Consider the following 14,937-nt stretch of genomic DNA (forward strand, 5'->3'; position numbering starts at 1 on the left):
GTGTATGTGTGTGTGTGTGTACCTGCTGGTGTGTGCATGTGTGTACCTGCTTGGTGTGTGTGTGTGTGTGTGTGTGTGTGTGTGTGTGTGCCTGCTTGGTGTGTGTGTGTGTGTGTACCTGCTTGGTGTGTGTGTGTGTGTGTGTGTACCTGCTTGGTGTGTGTGTGTGTGTGTGTACCTGCTTGGTGTGTGTACCTGCTTGGTGTGTGTGTGTACCTGCTGTTGTGTGTGTTTGTACCTGCTTGGTGTGTGTGTGTGTGTACCTGCTTGGTGTGTGTGTGTACCTGCTTGGTGTGTGTGTGTGTACCTGCTGGTGTGTGTATGTGTGTACCTGCTTAGTGTGTGTGTGTGTGTGTACCTGCTTGGTGTGTGTGTGTACCTGCTTGGTGTGTGTGTGTACCCGCTTGGTGTGTGTGTGTGTGTGTGTGTACCTGCTGGTGTGTGTGTGTGTGTACCTGCTTGGTGTGTGTGTGTGTGTGTGTGTACCTGCTGGTGTGTGTGTACCTGCTGGTGTGTGTGTGTGTACCTGCTTGGTGTGTGTGTGTGTGTGTGTGTGTGTGTGTGTGTGTGTGTGTGTGTGTGTGTACCTGCTTGGTGTGTATGTGTGTGTGTGTGTGTGTACCTGCTGGTGTGTGCATGTGTGTACCTGCTGGTGTGTGCGTGTGTGTACCTGCTTGGTGTGTGTGTGTGTGTGTGTGTGTGTGTGTGTGTACCTGCTTGGTGTGTATGTGTGTGTGTGTGTGTGTACCTGCTGGTGTGTGCATGTGTGTACCTGCTGGTGTGTGCGTGTGTGTACCTGCTTGGTGTGTGTGTGTGTGTGTGTGTGTGTGTGTGTGTGTGTGTGTGTGTGTGTGTGTGTGTGTGTGTGTGTGTGTGTGTGTGTGTGTGTGTGTGTGTGTGTGTGTGTGTGTACCTGCTTGGTACCTTTCTAGGGATAAGACAAACTTTTGGATACATGCACCGAATCCATCATCTCCAAATGGTGTAAACGCTGAGCCTGCTGCAGTCACTAACCTTGTATCTGCATATTACTGTTCTATTATTAAGACTGTATTGTAACTGATGGGACTCTGTACTGTGTGTCTAGACGACTCCAGTGTCGGTTTTAGGATACACCTCTTGGCTTTTCACAGCCACTTTCATTTCACTGTTATTAACCTTTTTCGCCCAATTGAAGTGAATGTTCCTATATACTTATTGATGTTCTTTATAAGCCCTATGATTTGTCCCCATTATATTAGAGAGTTTGTTATATGCCCACTGGAGTCAGAAATCAGGTAGCCTATATTAGACTATGTCAGATCTGGTTTTCATCCAATCTGCCGCACTCTATATAAACTGCTCCCACAGAAGTCTTGTATACTACTTTAGGAGCTTTAGTATATACATTTACCAAACAGGATCGTTCAGCCCTTTGATCCTTAATACCATAATTGTCTTTCGTGGTTAGCCTGATGTTATTTAAAGCAGAGGTGTCACGGAGACACAGGAGGGACACTGGGGAATAGGAGGCTGTTAGGAGACATGCGCGGTTGCCATAAGGACCAGAATGCTACACAAATGATGGTGTGATAGAATGAGCTATCACAGAGTAACCCCTGAAGAAGAGGGTGGAGCGCTCACGAGTAGTGTGTACCACGAGGAGGCAAGTTTGGCTGAGAAGCAATGTCGCCGGAGCAGTGACATCATCTCCAAGCGACTCCCAGGACCGGCTGGAGGGTATCCCCTGACAAGGACGGCGGGCACTGCCCCCCAGTGGCAGCGATAGATCCCCTAGCACTGCACACAGAAGTGTACTAAGTAGTGGTGTACCGAGTACCAGGAATTACCCGGCACATTCCCACCTACCCGGACCCGGCAACTGAGAAGTGGGCCCGGGACCGGGTAATGTCAGGGTAGCATAAAATAATCTCATTACTTACCTTTCAGCCAGCGACGCGCGACATCTAGGAACAGCAGCAGCGGCAGCGTCTGAGGTGTCTTCAGCCGGCGTGGGAGAGCGGGAATCCATTCCGCAGCACAGCAGCAGGTAAGCAGTGTGTGTGTGAGCTGCCGGGGAACCATGTGACCGAGCAGGAGCGTTCCTATTGGACAGCTGCCTGTCATGGTTCCCCTGCGGCACACACACACACACACACACACACACACACACACACACACACACACACACACACACACACACACACACACACACACACACACACACACACACACACACACACACACACACACACACACACACACACACTGCTTACCTGCTGCGGAATGGATTCCCGCTCTCCCACGCCGGCTGAAGACAGCTCAGACGCTGCCACCGCCACAGGACCGCTGCTGCTGTTCCTAGATGTCGCCGCCACCCTGCAGGTAAGTGCCAAACCGGGTAACCGGCCGGGTAGAACTATTGATTTTGGCCGGGTACCCGTCATCCGTTTTTTCCCCAAACCCACAACCCGGTACAACACTAGTACTAGGTTAGAAAGACCTTTACACTTTTACAATCAAGAACATCGGGAGTTTTCGTTTGTAAAAAACACTTTGTGCCCCTAGTAACCCCCTTTTGTTGTGCCGTTAGACGCGGTTTTGCGCTCTTATCTTTTATACAAATCTCCAAGTCACCACAATACTAACTGAGCAGCAGCACTAAACTCGCCCCAATCCTGCTTCCTAATCCACTAACCACCTTGTCGGACTGGAGACTTATATCAACATCAGTGGTACTAATAATTTGCATTATCTCATGGAAACCATATATATGAAAATATTATATATTTATCATAAATAAACTATACTTCATTAAACATATTTTTACCTCTGGAACTTTGAGTACAATTATTCCCAATAACTAACATATATAAAAATGAAACGCACCAAAAAACAATACCCCCATTCTCCAGGGGCCAAATTGTCTCTGGACTTGACTTGACGTTCAGGAAGACAAAAAGGTGGAGGGGGCCAAGAATCCCTGAAGGTTAAACAAAAGCCGTCATTCAAACCTAATTCTGCGACATTGTTGGCGTTCGTGAAATAAGAAGAAAAGGTTATGGTCTCATTGAACTCAAATGCAGACACCCATTTCTAATACATTTGTGCGAGGCACAGAAAATGGGGAAAAAAATAACAAAATCAGTGAAGTAGGCTTCATCATTAACACGAGATGGAGAAACATAGGCGGAGTGTGAAACTCATCGGAAAGAGGCAGAATTGTCAGTTAACCAAGAAATATGGGCCTGAAATAATCCAAGTGTATGCTCCAACATCAAGTCACACGGACAATGACGTGGAGGACTTCTACCATGAACTAAACCAATTTAACATCAAAGGAAATCACAACCTCAAGATTATTATGGGAGGTTTCAATGCATGGCTTGGTACCCAGCAGAACGCTGGTACTGTAAGTATGGTTATGGTAACAGGAATGGACATGGAGACAGATTGGAAGAATTTGCAGAATGTAAAAACTTCTACATCATGAATTCATTCTACAAGAAGAATCCAAATAGAAAATGGGGTGGGACAAATGGAACCTGACTATATCTTGGCTAACTAACACGTGATTAAAGGCTGCAAGGTCTTTAACCGCTGTGATAAAGTGCTCACTGATTGGTTCCCTGCAAATTACGTCTTAATGCAAAGATGAAAAGAACAAAACTATAGCTGAAAGATCACTCCGGCTTGCTCGAAATGCACAGGGACACCAACAATTATTAAGAACGTTTTAAGATTGTCGTTGAAAGGGCAGAAAAACTGGACTAAAATCGCTAACAAAAAACAGGATCTGAAAAGATCAGATGAGACAAAGCAGTTACTGAGCAGATAAGAAAGGAAGCAATCCCAAAATCACAAGAACTGAATATGCAGATCTGTGCAAGACAATCCGCAAACGTATAACGGAAGATGTAAGAAATGTAACTGCGACATGGCGAGGGAGACTATCGAAGAGAACAATAGCTTACAGGAGACAAAAGCAGCGACTTCTGATTGGAAAAAAGCAAAATCATTACACTCAAACACGACGATGGATCAAACAGCAAAATACCGTACGCTTATCATAAAGAGAATTGAGGACTTCGACATTAAATTGGACGATAACACAGGAAGAGCAAGTAGAAACCACCAATGATGCACCAATGCGTCTTTCCTAGAAGTTGCAAAAGCAATACAATTCATGAAGAATGGGATGGCTCCAGGGGAAGATGGAATTGAAACTGAAACAAGCTGGGGAATTAGGAGAGACAACCTGTGCAAAACCGGTACATGCTGCTTGCAGAACAGAAACATTCCTGATCAACAGAGCATTGGCAGTTGTCTTCATGGACAAGAAAGGAGACCGAAGAACTCCAGAACTATAAAACAATCAATCTGTTTCCAAATCATATATAAGATTTTTATAAACATACTCGCTAACATGCTGCAACAGACCCAGGACTTCACCCAGCCTTGAGAACACGTGGGATTTCGCAGCGGATACATCACAATGGATCACTTCCAAACCAAAGAAGTGATCTCCTGGTGCGATGAATATGACCCACCACTCGTTTCACTATTCTAACATTACGAAAAAGCATTTCATTCGGTCTAGGAGCACACATTGATATTATAAGGAACATTTACGAGAATGTCACATCAACCACTAGATTTACATGAAGACACAAGCAAGATAAGCATCCGCAAGGCTGCACGACCATGTCTCCAAAGCATTTCACAGCAACACTTTCATTGTTCATTGGGAAGAAAGAGGAATAAAAATGATTCAATTGTAAATACTTGGGTCACCTACGATTTGAAGATAACATTGTTATTGTTGCTACAAGTCCAGAGGGCCTCCAGCAAGGAAACCGAGAACTTGCTGAAGCAAGTTACAATGTGGCCCCCCATATCAATCTCACAAGGCCAAGGTGATGTTCAACAAGTGTGTCATATTTACATAGTTACATAGTTACATAGTTACCCAGTTACCCAGTTACATACAGGCATACCCCACTTTAAGGACACTCACTTTAAGTACACTCACGAGTAAGGACATATCGCCCAATAGGCAAACGGCAGCTTGAACATGCGCCTGTCAGTACTTCCTGAACAGCAATACCAGCTCCCTACCTGTACCGAAGCTGTGCGCAAGGGGGGAGACTATAGAACGTGTTACAGATGTGTTATTTACATCAGTTATGCACGTATATGATGATTGCAGTACAGTACATGCATCGATAAGTGGGGAAAAGGTAGTGCTTCACTTTAAGTACATTTTCGCTTTACATACATGCACCGGTCCCATTGCGTACGTTAATGCGGGGTATGCCTGTGTTACATAGTTACATACATGCACCGGTCCCATTGCGTACGTTAATGTGGGGTATGCCTGTGTTACATAGTTACATACATGCTCCGGTCCCATTGCGTACGTTAATGTGGGGTATGCCTGTGTTACATAGTTACATACATGCTCCGGTCCCATTGCGTACGTTAATGCGGGGGTCTGCCTGTAGTAGATGAGGTTGAAAAAAGATGTACTGTATGCCATCAAGTTCAACCTATGCTAAATTTAGACAACAGATACTTTATCCTATATCTATACTTACTTATTGATCCAGAGGAAGGGAAACAAAAAACCCCAGTTACATATCATCCAATGATATCTCATAAGGGGAAAAATAAATTCCTTCCCGACTCCAAGAATTGGCAATCGGATTAATCCCTGGATCAACATCCTTCCCATGTATACTTATTTGGTATATCCCTGTATACCTTTCCTATCTAAAAAGATGTTCAATCTTTTTTTGAACAAATCTATTGTATCTGCCATCACAGTCTCCATGGGTAATGAATTCCACATTTTAACTGCCCTTACTGTAAAGAACCCTTTCCTTTGTTGCTGGCGAAATCTCCTTTCCTCCAACCTTAAGGGATGGCCCTGAGTCCTTAGTACTGCCCTTGGGATGAATAGTTATTTTGAAAGCTCCTTGTATTGTCCCCGAATATATTTGTATATAGTTATCATATCAAATCTTAGACACCTCTTTTCTAATGTAAATAAATCTCATTTAGCTAGTCTCTCCTCATAAATTAGATTGTCCATCCCCTTTATTAATTTGGTGGCTCTTCACTGCACTCTCTAGTTCCATAATGTCTTTTCTTAGGATTGCTGCCCAAAATTGTACTCCATATTCAAGGTGTGGTCTTACTAATGCTTTGTAAAGGGGCATAATTATGTTTACTTCCCTTCCATCCATTGCCCGTTTGATGCAAGATAAGATCTTGTTTGTCTTTGCAGCTACTGCATGACTTTGGGCACTATTGCTAAGCCTGCTGTCTACAAGCACTCCTAAATCCTTCTCCATCAAGGATTCTCCCAATTTATCCCAATTTAATTTGTAATTCGCCTTTTTATTCTTGCATCCCAAATGCATAACCTTACATTTATCTGTATTAAACCTCATCTGCCATTTACCTGCCCACGTTTCCAGTCTCTCCAAGTCCTTCTGAAGAGAAATTACATCCTGCTCTGATTCTATTACCTTACACAATTTAGTATCATCAGCAAAGATGGAGACTTTGCTCTCGATCCCAACCTCAAGGTCATTAATAAACAAGTTAAAAAGCAGGGGTCCCAGTACCGATCCCTGAGGTACTCCACTCACGACTTTAGCCCAACCTGAAAAAGTTCCATTTATGACAACCCTCTGTTGTCTGTCCTTTAACCAGTTTTCAATCCAGGTGCATATATTATTATTGAGTCCAATTTTCTTTATTTTGTACACCAACCTCTTGTGTGAAACCGTATCAAAAGCCTTTGCAAAATCTAAGTAGACCACATCAACTGCATTACCTTGGTCTAAATTCCTACTTACCTCCTCAAAGAAACAAATAAGGTTAGTTTGGCATAATCTATCCTTCATAAATCCATGCTGAGTATTACTAATAATTTTGTTTTCCATTAGGTATTCCTGAATTTTATCCCTTATTAAACCTTCAAGTAGTTTCCCCACTATTGAAGTCAGGCTTACAGGTCTGTAATTCCCCAGTTGTGATCTAGCTCCCTTTTTAAATATAGGCACCCCATCTGCTTTACGCCAATCTTGTGGTACTGAGCCTGTGGAAATGGAGTCCTTGAATATTAAATATAATGGTTTGGCTATTACTCATCTTAACTCCTTGAGAACTCTTGGATGTATGCCATCGGGGCCAGGTGCCTTATTTACTTTAATTTTTTCAAGTCGCTTATGAACTTCTTCCTCAGTTAAACAATTGTTCATTAATATGGAGGTTGTGGCTTCCTCCTGCGGCACTACTATTGAACTTCATTCTTCCCTGGTAAACACAGAGGCAAAGAATTTATTTAATACCTCTGCTTTTTCCTTATCTCCAATAATCTGCCTACCCATCTCACACTGAAAGGATCCTATATTTTCTTTCCTCATTTTTTTGTTATTAAGGTACTTAAAGAACTTTTTAGGGTTGACCTTACTTTCTATTGCAATCCTTTTTTCATTATCCATTTTTGCTCATTTGATTGCTCTCTTGCAATTTTTGTTACATTCCTTATAATTCTGATACGATGTCTCCGTCCCTTCTGACTTAAAGAATCTAAATGCCTTCCTCTTCTTGTCCATTTCCTCCCCTACCTGTTTATTTAGCCACATTGGTTTTGACTTATTTCTTGTATACTTATTACCCAAGGGTATACACTGATAAGTGTGCTTTTCTAACAATGTTTTAAAGACTGCCCATTTATCTTCTACATTTTTCCCTGCAAAAACATCATCCCAGTGTATTACTTGTACATTAGACCTCTGTTTATTAAAATCTGCCTTTCTAAAGTTTAAGGTCTTTGTTGAACCCAAGGAATCTGTTTTTTGATCATTTATTTCAAAAGAGACCATGTTATGGTCACTGTTACCCAAATGTTCCACGACTTGAATATTTGTTATTATGTTTACAATGTTTGATAATACCAAATCCAGTATTGCCCCTCTCCTGGTTGGTTCCTCAATAATTTGGGTCATATAATGGTCTTTAAGCACCCCAAAAACCTGTTTCCTTTTGTTGTAATGCTAATCTCATTGCCCCAGTCTATGTCTGGATAATTAAAATCCCCCATTATGCAAACATGACCCAGTTTTGATGCCTTCTCCATTTGCAAAGGTATTTTAGCTTCCTCAATCTCACAGATATTTGGTGGTTTATAGCATATTCCCACAAACATTTTCTTTATACTTTTACCTCAACTGCTAATTTATATCCACAAGGTCTCTACATTTTCATAATACCTTTCATAAACACCACCCCTTATAATAGGTTTTAGATCCGGTTTAACATATAAACATACTCCACCTCCCCTTCTATTTGTTTGATTCTTCCGAAAAAGGGAATAACCCTCTAAATTAACTGTCCAGTCATGAGTTTCATCCCACCATGTTTCAGTAATGCCTATGATATCATACTGCTCCCTTGCAGCTATTAATTCAAGCTCCCCCATTTTATGTCAGGCTTCTTGCATTAGCAAGCATGCATTTCAGGGTTTTTTCAGACTGTACTATTATCTTATCTGCTCCTTCCTTTTTGCGCCCACTTTGTTTAGTCTTTAGAAGTTTTCTAGTACTATCTGTATTTACTACGGGTGTCTTGCTGCTTGCCAAACTCGCACTTGCCCCCATTCTACCTCCATACCACCTTGTATCCTCCTAAAATCTACAAAGATAAAAATAAATGGAACGAAAAAACTAGGCCTACTTTGGCCAGCAATAAACAATAGATGGTCACCTTTTGAATAAAATCAACAGGAGAATAACGATTGGAGGGGGCGCATTTGGAAGAAACATGGCAATATTTCTAAAGGAACCTTCCAAGGTACTTAAAGAGGAAAGATTTCAGCCAGTGCCTGTGCTCACCTACGAATGTGAAACATGGACCCTAAATGGGAAGATAATTCAGAAGCTTCAGAGAAACCAAGGAAGTATGTAGAGATGCATGCTGGGAACTACCCTAAAACAGGAACAAGAATGAAGGGGATTGAAACCAAACAAAAGTCGGTGACATCATCACACGGGCGACGAAATTAAAATGGCGATGGGACAGACATATCGCAAGAAGAAATGCAAAGATGGAGCGCGACTGGATTCCAAGGGAGGTGAAAAGACCAAGACGACAACCAAAAGCAAGATGGGATGGTAGGATGAGGGAATGTGTGGGAGCGACGTGGAGAAGAGAGGCTGTAACCGCAGGAACTGGGAGATCACTGGGGAGGCTTCATCCAGCAGTGGGGAAAGACAGGCTGGGGAGGATGGGATGAGGGAATGTGTGGGAGCGACGTGGAGAAGAGAGGCTGTAACCGCAGGACCTGGGAGGTCACTGGGGGGCTGCATCCCGTGGTGGGGAGTCTGCATCCCGCGGTGGGGAGACACGGGCTGGAGATGACAATATATATATTTGTATATGGGTGTGTATATATACCGTAAGCCGATATAGATATATAGATATATATATATATATATATATATGTATAGAAAAGAAAAAGGAAAAAAGCGCACCCCCTAGTGCAATAACTTCCAGGATATAGAATCAAATTATTTAATAAAATAGATGTGTGATAAAAAGTGCACACTTACAAGATGGATATAGAATAAATTCACAAAGGTTTCTTTGGTAAACTGTATGATTAGCCGGGTGACAGAGGGTAGGGGCCTCAGCCAATACGCACACCTCTGCAGACCCGTGGAGCACCGCCAGAAGCCTGTAGGTAACAGTAACAAACTGTGCCAGCAGGAACCGATGTCAAGATCTTTCAAGGTAGTGTTACAGTCCAACAGATCTATTCACCACGGCATACCACCTCAGTAGGCATCCAACATTAGTGTCCACAATGATCTCAAGACACCACGTGATCGACGTGGTGACGTCAGTCCTACGCGTTATGTCGGTCTAAGCTGACTTCGTCAGGGAATAATGACGTATGAGGGAGTACTAGGATATATATACACTCTCACAGTGAATCTTAATTGGTCACAGCTCTTGAAAGCACAGCTGATGTAAATAAGAATACATATGATTATAGAGAGGCATATAACAGAAAGGAAAACATTAAATAGGTGAATACATTTAGAGCATTAACAACACTACAGTTCAAATTGCGTAAGATATAATAGAACAAATGGCATGCAATAACTACATGAAATTACAATTTAAAATATGAAGTTAAAATTATAAATTAAATAAAAAGGATGATTACTAAAACTGAGGTATACATCACACAATGGTGCTGATGTCTAGGTTCTCATTTAACCCATGAGGAACCAAGGAATTTAGTTTAAAAATCGAGAAGCTCTCCCTTCTAGAAAGGAGTCTAAACCGATCTCCAGCTAATACTGAAGGAGGAATAACCTCTAACCCCATCATTCTCAGACTGTCAGGGGATTTGTTATGAACATGAAGAAAGTGTTTAGACACATGGTGGTTTGTGACCCCATTCAATATATTTCTCCTATGCCCCAAGAACCGGGTACTTAATGGCCTTGTGGTCCTACCTACATAATGTAGGCCACAACCACAAGTGAGGAGGTACACTACATGTGTGGTAAGACAGTTCACAAATCCTTTGACTAAAAAGGGGAGGCTACCTGGAATTGAATGAAAGTCTCTCCTACAATCAATGAAGGTGCATGTAATGCATCTTCCTCTCCCACATTTATAGTTCCTTGAGGGTCTAAGGAAAGATACTGAATCAGTTCGAATTTTAGTAGGGGCCAGTATGTGTTTAACACTATCTGCCTTCCTGTATATAATAGTCGGCTTAGGTTCCAAACCCTTGGATAATACTGGATCCCCTAAAAGAATAGGCCAATGTCGTTTAATAATGGCCTCCATAGGGCGTGATGACCCACTAAATTTGTTGGAAAAGACAGTACGTCCATCAGTTTTATTTTTGACAGTTCTTTTAATCAATTGTCTATTCTTGGATTCCAAAAGGAGACCATTCCGGTCTGATCCTGCTGCCTTCAGGAAAGACTCCTCAACAAGGGCCCAATCATAACACTTGGAGTGGAATTTGGGATGGTGGCTGCTGGTGGCATGTATGTAGCTATTAACGGACACATCTTTAAAATGTGTGTCCGGTTGTATCCGCAGATCCGAATCAATCCTCAATCTGAGATCCAAGAAGACAATTTCCACAGGGTCAATAACAGATGTGAAGACCAGACCAAGTGCATTATTGTTAAAATGTGCAAATAAATTCTAAATGTCACCCATCTGTGTGTCCCAAATGATAATGATATCATCTCTGAAACGACCACAGTACACCAAACACACCCCCCATGGGTTATTGGTCCAGACATTCCTGTCCTCCCAAAAACCCATGAATAGATTTGCATAACTGGGGGCAAACCTGGTACCCATGGCCGTTCCACAGATTTGTAAATTGTACTGCAAATGGAACAAAAAATAATTGTGAGTGAGGATAAATTGAATGAGTGATAAAATAAATGCACCCCGAGTGTCCAGCAATTTGTCATCGTGGTTCAAATAGTATTTGACCGCTGACAGGCCCAGATCGTGGGCAATACATGTGTGCAAAGATTGCACATCACATGTTGCCCACACAAACGATGGTTGCCATATAATCTCAGAGATGGAGTCGATGACATGCAAGGAGTCCCTAATATGTGACCTCAGTTGTTTGACATGGGTCTGTAGAAAAAAATCCACATATTGGGACAGGTTAGATGTCATCAACTCAATCCCCGAGACTATTGGCCTGCCAGGGGGATTCACCATATCCTTATGTATTTTCGGTAAGTGTTAGAAAGTGGGAATCCGGGGGTGAGTGATAAATAAAAAATTTAACTCATCAATAATTAAACCATCGATGCGAGCAAGACTTAAAATATCATGCAAATTGGCCTGGTATTCTTTGGTGGGATCACCCAAAAGGGTCTTATATGAATTCTGATCTGAAAGGAGGCGATTAGCCTCTATGATATAGGTGGTCTTGTCTTGTAAGACAATGCCACTGCTTTTGTTGGCTTGTCTAATGACAAGCTCTTGACATTTTTTAAGCTCCTTTAGAGGCAAATATTCACCATGGGAAAGATTTTTGCTAAAATTTGTTTTAGAACAAAGGGACTGAAGATCCCTGTGAACTAATGAGTAAAAAGTCTCTATATAATTATCCTTAGATTGATAAGGGAAGAAGCAGGACTGGTTTTTAAAAGGAGTCTTAATTACAGGAATGGGTTCATCATAAGGAGTGCTATAGACAGACTGAGAGTGTTGACTCGAATCATCAAATAGACAGCTCTCCAGATTCCAAATATTGTTCAACCTCTAAATTATCAGGAAGCTCACTGTTATTAATGTAAATTGGCATAAATGTATTATCTTTCTTTTTTTAACAAGAAATGCCTTTTTAGCTTGAGCTTTCGAATAAACCTATTAAGGTCTACAAAGACCTCAAATGAATCAGAGGAATGACTAGGACAAAAAGAAAGTCCCTTGTTTAACAATTTGATCTGGTTATCCGTCAAGACATGAGACGAGAGATTAAATATACCTATTGGTTCAGATTGAGTGTATAATCTCAACTCTCTCTCTGCTTTTCACACCCTTATTTCTTGAACCCTCTTACCTGCTCTACTCCCTCTGAAGTGACCCCTTTTGGAGTTTCCTTCAGTGGGGGCTGAGCCTGCTGTAAATGAAGGGGTAAAGGCAGTAAGCTGTTTTTCGCAGATTGAGTCTGTAAGCCCATCCCTAAAAAATGCCCAGAATTCTTAGTGGCATTGGCGGTTGTATTTTTGGACCTAGTTATACATCCGTCTGCCCTACCCAAATCATGGTGATTTAAATCCCCCATGGGGATGGAAGATGTGCTAGCCACATCCTCCTCAAGACAGGCAAACCTGTTAGTAGTGACAATCGTTTCAACATCTTCTCCCACTAAAGGGCCTGGATGTGACTGAAATTCTACTTCCTTACCCTTATGACCGGTAGTATGTGATTTGCTCATAGAATTAGAATGTGCTTTATAAGGAGGATGTTTATGCCAAGAGTCAATTCTATTTAAAGCATAATCCTCCTTTTCTCGTTCCCATTTATTGCCTTTGCGATTCACTAGTTAATTTTCAAACTGGATGATTTTAAGATCAGTGTCTTCATCCAATTTGAAATAGCCTTCTAGATCTTTAAAATCATCTAGGACCACTTGCAATTCATCAATTTCCTTACATATTTCTTTAAGTTTGTTTTCTCGATATGTAATTAACAGTTTCATTAAACCATTTGAACAGCCGGTCAGAACTTTATTCCATCACAGTGTAAATTCATCACTGATATATATATATATATATATATATATAGCAAATGGAAATATTACTGTATGCTCATCTGCATATCTTAGGCTGGGGCCATAGAGGGGGTAGCCGCGCTGAGGCTGAGGCTCGCCTGCTGAAATCTGCACGATTTCATGCCCATGCAGGCGAGCCAGCGGGCGCTATTGGAAGACTGAGGGAGGCGGGGCAGTGACGTCGCTGGGCCAATCGCCCGCGACGCACCGACAACGCGCCGTGACGTTGACGCTGCTCTGCGCTGATTGGATGTTTTCAGCCGACAGCGCTCTGAAAAACAGTTTGGCTGTCGGCTGAAAAATCCAGCGCCTCAGCACGTCTGCGGACGCTTGCGTGAGCCCCCTCTAAAGACATCTTCATGGAGGATGCAGGGGCTCAGCGCGGAGCGTCCGCACGGTTCAGCACGGAGGTGCCTTCAATGGACTCAGCCTTAGACAGGTCTGCAACCCCACCTTTCACCATTATCACCCAGCACTTCCACTGCAGCAAGGGATTCTGGGAAATGGCATGCAAATGAGCTTCAAAACCATTTTTAACATGGTTCCCTATATATATATATATATATGTGTGTTATAGATGTGTGTATTATAGACATATGTGTGAGTCTGTGTGTTATACTCTGTGAGAGGTGTGTGTCTGTGTATTTCTCACCTGTGTGTCTCGGCCTCACATCCCATCTCTCGGCCGCTCTTTTCTTTCACAATAGGAGGCCGCTCTCTTTCTCTCCCCTCCCCCCACACTGTACTTCCGGTGGTCCCGACGGCAGGGTGTCCGGCCTGTGTCCGGCTCTCCGCAGCCGCGGGATGGCGGTGCGGCCTGTGATCTGCGCTCCACTCCGTCACCTCCTACTGTCTGAACCGGGCTGCTCTATCCGTCCCGCCCACTTCCGGCGGCCCGGGACCTGCAAACTACAACTCCCGACATGCTCAGCGGCCGTGCGGTGTCTTCTCTATCGTTGCCCCCGGAAAGCTGGCTGTGTGATTATTCGTTCCGCCGCTCACCTGTTTGCTACACACCGGGATGGTGCGGGGAGACTGACCCCAGAGACCCCTAATGTGACACACTGACCCCTAATGTGACACACTGACACCTAATGTGACACACTGACTCCTAATGTGACACACTGACTCCTAATGTGACACACTGACCCCTAATGTGTCACTGACCCCTAATGGGTCACACCAACCCCTAATGTGACGCACTGACCCCTAATGTGACACACTGACCCCTAATGTGACACACTGACCCCTAATGTGAGACACTGACCCCTAATGGGACACACCGACCCCTAATGGGTCACACCGACCCCTAATGTGACACAGACCCCTAATGTGAGACACTGACCCCTAATGGGTCACACCGACCCCTAATGTGACACACTGACCCCTAATGTGAGACACTGACCCCTAATGTGAGACACTGACCCCTAATGTGAGACACTGACACCTAATGTGACACACTGACCCCTAATGTGACACACTGACCCCTAATGTGACACAGTGACCCCTAATGGGACACACCGACCCCTAATGTGACACACTGACACCTAATGTGACACACTGATCCCTAATGTGACACACTGACCCCTAATGTGACACAGTGACCC

The 14,937-nt window shown here is 43.1% G+C and overlaps 1 protein-coding gene across 1 annotated transcript in view; it reads right to left on the reverse strand.

Annotated features, from left to right (window-relative positions):
• Positions 1 to 14,214, reverse strand: part of LOC142490599 (uncharacterized) — a 125,927-nt gene extending 111,713 nt beyond the window's left edge. Inside the window, exon 1 of the mRNA XM_075593015.1 lies at positions 13,983 to 14,214. The gene's annotated coding sequence lies outside the window, so the exon portion shown is untranslated. The remainder of the gene's footprint in view (positions 1 to 13,982) is intronic.
• Positions 14,215 to 14,937: the final 723 nt, after the last annotated feature.

This window comes from Ascaphus truei, chromosome 3, assembly GCF_040206685.1.
Source record: "Ascaphus truei isolate aAscTru1 chromosome 3, aAscTru1.hap1, whole genome shotgun sequence".
Taxonomy (NCBI): Eukaryota; Metazoa; Chordata; class Amphibia; order Anura; family Ascaphidae; genus Ascaphus; species Ascaphus truei.